At 45.4% G+C, this 6,030-nt stretch overlaps 1 protein-coding gene across 2 annotated transcripts in view; it reads right to left on the reverse strand.

The window, feature by feature from the left end:
- Nucleotides 1-6,030, reverse strand: part of CORIN (corin, serine peptidase) — a 313,652-nt gene that overhangs the window by 290,565 nt on the left and 17,057 nt on the right. The window lies entirely within an intron of this gene.

Here is a 6,030-nt window from a genome sequence, read left to right on the forward strand (position 1 = left end):
GGTCACAAGCTGGCGGAGGGAAGGTTTAAGTTGGACATCAGGAGGCGCTACTTCACGGTCAGGGCGGCTAGGGTCTGGAACCAGCTTCCAAGTGAGGTGGTGCAGGCTCCCACCCTGGGGGTTTTTAAGAGGAGGTTGGATGACCACCTTACTGGGGTCGTTTGACCCCAGTACTCTTTCCTGCCGTGGCAGGGGGTCAGACTAGATGATCTGCTCAGGTCCCTTCCGACCCTAGAAACTATGAAACTATGAAAGCCAGAGCTTCTTCCATGTTGTTCTCCTGTACCATTAAGGAAGCTGGGTCAGTCTAAATTTTTCCTTAATGATTCTATTAACATGAAAACCACAGAAATAAGAGCTAGAAAGGAAGATGCTATGTCTTTGAGATAGGAATTAGATATAGTCCAGTGAAATTTAGATAGAGTAGAAGTATTCAGCTTTGAGCTAAATATGGGGCTGTGCAGTCAGTGAAGTCTTTTTCACAAGGGAAAGTGTTTTTGCTATTTAGCAGACAGCAAGATAAAGAGAAAAGAAAACAGAACATTCTCAAGCATTTTTTAAATCTAATTCTTTGTGTCTTTCTTTCTCAGACATTTTTCTCCCATGCAACCACTCTGTCTCTTTCCCCTAAGCACCTTTGCAAGAGATGGAATTAAAACTATGTTCACCTGGGCCCCATCAACCGCTACAGCCCTACATAGATTCCCTGCTCATGCCTGGAGAACCTGTAGGCACAACCAGTACTAGTAGTAGGCTGTTTCCCCAGATAACTGTCCCAGGGCCTTGTCATGGAGATTCAGAAATTCCTGAAATCCCTGGAGTCAGTGTGGTAGAGGTGATACCCTTTATTAGACCAACTACACAGTTGCAAAAAGGAGGAAAAAGTCTTTATTTGCAGGGTATGGGGCAAACACACCCTTCCTCAGGCATAGGAGAATGCAAAGATTGTAAAATTTCTCCCAGGCAGAAATGAAAACTTGTATTTCACAGGAGAGCTGAAGGGTGGAGTAAGATCTCCTGGCTGGACAAGTTCATTTTTCATTTTATGCATATTAGGCTCGATAAAAGTTGAAATCCCTGGAGGCAAGAATGGTGGAATCACAGAGAGTTAGAGATGCATCCTGCAAATATGGATTTGAACCCAATACTGTAGAGGTCCACAGCATGCCCCACTTCCTTCCCTGCTTTATACCTTATCCCAGCAGTCAGCAGGGTTTGAGAGCAGCAAGCCACATCAACCTGGTTCGGGTCCCAGGCAGGCCAATTGTCAGGATCTCTAGATAGTCAGACACAGCCAGGCCAAGCTCTTGAGCTTCCACACCTGACCTTAATCCCTGGCTAATGCAACTGACCCAGTTCTCTGTGACTGGATTGCCAGCTGCAAGCACCACTCAGCCCTTTTAAGTTCACCTGCAGCCTCAGGCAGCAAGTACACCTCGACAGCAGCTACCATCTACTCCAGCAAGCCTCATGTTCACTGCTGTCTCTGGTTCTCCTGGCTCTTGACTCAGTTTCAGATTTCCTGATCTTGCTCTTGGATCTCCTCTGGAACTTGGTACCAGCTCTCTGATCACTCTGGCTACTGACTTGTTTTTGGCTTTCCCTGACCCTGTTCTTGGGTCTTCCCTGAAATTCAACATCTGGCGCTCTAATTCTTCTGGCTTCTGACCTCAGCTTCCACCCTGGACTACATCTCTTGGAACTCCACTCTGCTCTTTCTTCCTTATACTCAAGTCTCCCGTGTTCCCCAGTTCTGTATCTGGATTTCAGGTTTGAAATCAGAAGTCTGCCTACAACTGGCTTACTAAAGCCCACAGTAAATCATGGAGACTTCAGAGATTTCCAGGGAAGCAATGCTGAAAGGAAAAGCAGTGATCAAGGTAGGGAGACTAGATGAGCAGAAGGAGTTGATTTTTCAGAGGCCTCATGGGAGCTAGGCAGCCAAGGACCATGCAGAACTAATGCTCAGCAGAATCCTTGGCTTGCTTGCCTGTCGTGTTCTGTGGAGTATAGGGATTCTACAGGTTGTCTAGCAACAAAGCTCCCCAGTTCCTAATGCATGGCATATTTGCTTTTAATGTTAAGCTAAATTACAAAAAAGAACTCTATAAGCTAGAACTAAGTCTGGCAAGTTATGTAGTAGTAACTTATGGTGGGGGTAGGGAAGCAAAGGAACCTTACAAAATGTTGCATTTACCAATGATCAAGCAAACCAACAAAAACAACTGGAAACACAAGTAATTCAGAACTACGATTTGAAGCAACTTATTTTTGTTGTGTAAAAATAAACAATAAAAAAACCCCAAAGAAACCATGTTTACTTAATATATCCTGCCATCCCCCTGACCCCTCCCACCTCTCCCTCCCAGGACTAGCTATATTCATATCGCTGCTTTGACTGGTTTACTGCAGCTACTAAAATAGAGCATAACAAACTCAATTAGAGGGCTCAAGAATTATTCAAAGGAATAACAGTTTATTCCTATATTCCTGAAAGTTTTGGAATGCACGGTTAAGTAGATACAAACCAGCTTCAGCTGTACTACTAGTTCTGTACTAATGCCCTAACAAAAAAAAAACCCCAAAAAGCACACTTATTCTTAAAACACCCTTCTCTATCTATAAAAGGTTCATTCTATCAAGAAGTGCAAAAACCTAGAACACAATATTCTGTTAGCCATATTTCTAGGAAGTCTAGTTTTCTAAACCTGATGATTAAGTATTTCAGTATACTCACAGGGAGTTTTATATAATGTGGTTTATGTTGCAGTTAGTGAGAATTTACCAAGACGACACCATGACCCAACAAAAAAATGTTTGGACCCTACACTACAAGGCTGGGGACATGCATTCAAAAAGCCTGAGCCTGAATTGATTCAATCTTTTGCAGGTTAATCTAACCTGGCTAGGCTGAACCAGTTTGTAACTGGACAGTCATTGTCTCTGGACTGAGGAAATTCAGGTGCATGCCTGCAGTGGCTCAGGCTAGAAGCTGGGGGACACGAGAGCAGCCCTCCCTTCCCTTGTGCAGAACTGAGCTGAGGGGGGTGTGGCCAGGCCCCCACAGGACCTCTGATTAGGGAGGTCTGCCTGCACAGTCCCAAGCTTTTCCCCACTGGTTGCTCAAGGGGTGGGAGAGTTACCAGACCCTAGCCCCCTGCTAGCACTCTGAGGCAAGTGGGGGGGGGCCATGCAGTGCATGTATCTGTTGATGATACAGAGCTTTTCAATCTCCATCTCCCTACTACTTTATACTGTCTGCAGCAAACTGACAGGCAAGCAAGCCAGCAGGAGGCTGGTAGCAGTGATTATCATCTCATCAGCAAAAGATAGGCTCTCTCCATTACTCCAAACTGTTAAAAAGCTTACCCGCTGATCTGTTGATTAGCTCCAGATAGCTCTAAGCAGTCACTGTGCTGTGTCTCTCTCCAGTTTCACTGGGACAGGAAGACACACTCAGACACCTCTCAGCATTAGCTAGCATACCACATGCCTAGGGGCTGTGGGGCTGGAGTCGGTGCTGTAGGAGATGGGAGGGAGGGGGACTCTCTGCTTAAGCAGTGGGGGGGGGCATGGGGAATCCAGGCAGACCCTGCTGTGTCTGCAAGTCTCTGCCAAGCTCCAGCCAGGGAGCAGAGGGGAGGGGCCAGCTCTGCTGTGGAACAGAGAACCCCGCCCAGCCCAGACAGCATGCCAGGATGCTGGGCGTGTCTGGTTTATCTTAAACCAGCAAGGGGTCTGGGACAGGCATTGCATAAACTGGTTTGAGCCAAATCAGTTAAGTCTGACACTACATTCAACCAGGTTTCTCTCAAAACAGTTTCATCCATTTTCATACTGGTTTATGTGTGCTGAACATCTGTTCTGTTACAGGTTTACACCAGTTTCTGATCGCTTAAACTGGTTTATGTGTAATGTCTGTCCCTAGCCCAATGGTCAAAAGTGAGGAAAAGCATGTCAAACACTAAGCATCTGACCTTACTCAATGTTAAGTTGCCAGCTCTAACTTTTTCAGTTTTAGCAGATAAATTTCAACAATGGCACATAGAGGAAATATTTCATTCCAGATCTGTAATGGGCCATTACATTTCTGTACTTTTCCTCCATACAGTGATGGTGATCCACAATAGCAAAAGAAGCAAATAAATGACTAGTTGGGTACAAGTGTTTGTATACAATTGCATTGTAAATTCATGGAAGAGAAGGCTAGTTTCAGGAAAACAAATTACACCCATTTAGTAAGCAGGCCCACAGTCAGAGTGTTAAATAAGATCTGTGAAAATACCACAGTGCATAGGACAGAAACAAATCTGTCTCCTTGTCTCTTCAGAGGAATTTAGATCTGAAAAAAATTTACAAATAGAAAACAAGAATTATTTGTGATATTAGGTAATTTACAGCTAAAGTTCTTCCAAAAATTCTGAAAGTAGTCTATTGGTCATCTTCCATGGACAGATAATGGAACCACCTTTTGCAGAATATTTTCTTGGTTTTGTGTCACTCCAAGAAGAACAAAGAGGATGGAAACAAGTTCTTCTTTGTGGCTCTAGGGTACAGACAGGCCAAAGGGCAACATTCTCAAACTGCAGAAGAAAAAAGTTAGGCTGGAGATTAAATGGAAGACCTTTCTGACTGTGAGGGTGGTTAAGTACTGGAGCAGGCTACCTAGAGAACACCATGCCTGGAAATTTTTGTGGGCAGTTTACACGGACACTTGGCTGGGATGGTTTTTCAGACCTGGCACTGGCCTTTTACAATATCAACCCCAGCACAAAGACAGAGTCCCTATGGTTGCCACCAACAGCCCCTGGCTTGAACATCTTAGACACATCATTAATGACTTCCAACCCTTCCTAGAAACAGATAACTATCTCAAAGTATTCATGGGGGACAAATCTGTTCTGGCTAACAAGCAGCTCCTCAATCTCAAATGGCATCTCTCAAGCAACGGGCTCTAACTCCTAGTCTCACCAAGGCAATGGACTCAGATGCCTTCTGTGCCCTAAAATCAATACAGACCACATCATCACTGGACTGAATAACACTGGCTATAACATCTGAGGTTCATTCACTTGCCACTCCACCAATTTACACCCTCATCTGCTTACAATGTCCCTGTACTGCCTACTGGACGGACTGGCCAATTGCTACAAAATGAACGAACACCACTTTCACATCAGCTGCAGAAAGACATGCAAACGTGTGGCAGAACTCTTCAACCTCCCTGGACACTCCCTTGCTGACCTAAAGGTGGTTGTTCTCAAAGACCAAACCTTTAAAACCTGATTTGAATAGGAAATTGTGGAACAAGAAATCATCCACAGACTGGATTGTTAAATGTGGTTTAAACAGGAACTATAGATTCTTATCCCGTAACCTGGATTAGCTTTTGTGACTCTTTTGTTCCTATGAGTTTACTGCTTGTTTGTTTATTTCTTCCAGTACTGCCCCATCTCCCCACTTTTCTCTCCCTCTCTTCTCTCTCCTTCCCTTCTCTTTTGTATTTTGATTTCTGTCTCCTTCTTATAGTCTGCTTTCTACACATCCTTTCACAGCATCTGATGAAGTAGCTTCAGCTCACAAAAGCTTATGCTATATATATATATATATTTAGTTAATCTATAGCAAGGGTTCTCAACCAGAGGTACTTGGAAAGGCCCTCGGTACACACAGATGGGTGGGGAGGGAACATCAGCACCCATCATCCCACACTGCTACCTCCCAGAAGCCATGCTGGGGCAGGGCAAGGGCAGCAACAACCCTTTCTGGGCTACACAGGCATTGCCTGGCTGGCTGGATGCGGGGGTGGGGGTAGGGAGAAGCTACCTACCACTCTGTGCTGCCGCCCCTCTGTGTGCGGCCACTGCCAACCCCCGCCGCCGGCTCCACGTCCGGCCACGGTCCACCCCCCCACACACACTCCACATCCAGCCACCAGGGGTACGCTTATTGAAAACCCCTGGTCTATAAGGTGAAAAATCTACACTGACTTGGGGAGAGAGCCCCCACATCCTTCCAACCCCCCCCCCC

The sequence above is a fragment of the Gavialis gangeticus genome, unplaced genomic scaffold, assembly GCF_001723915.1.
Source record: "Gavialis gangeticus isolate Ggan-Ray unplaced genomic scaffold, GavGan_comp1, whole genome shotgun sequence".
Lineage (NCBI taxonomy): Eukaryota > Metazoa > Chordata > Crocodylia > Gavialidae > Gavialis > Gavialis gangeticus.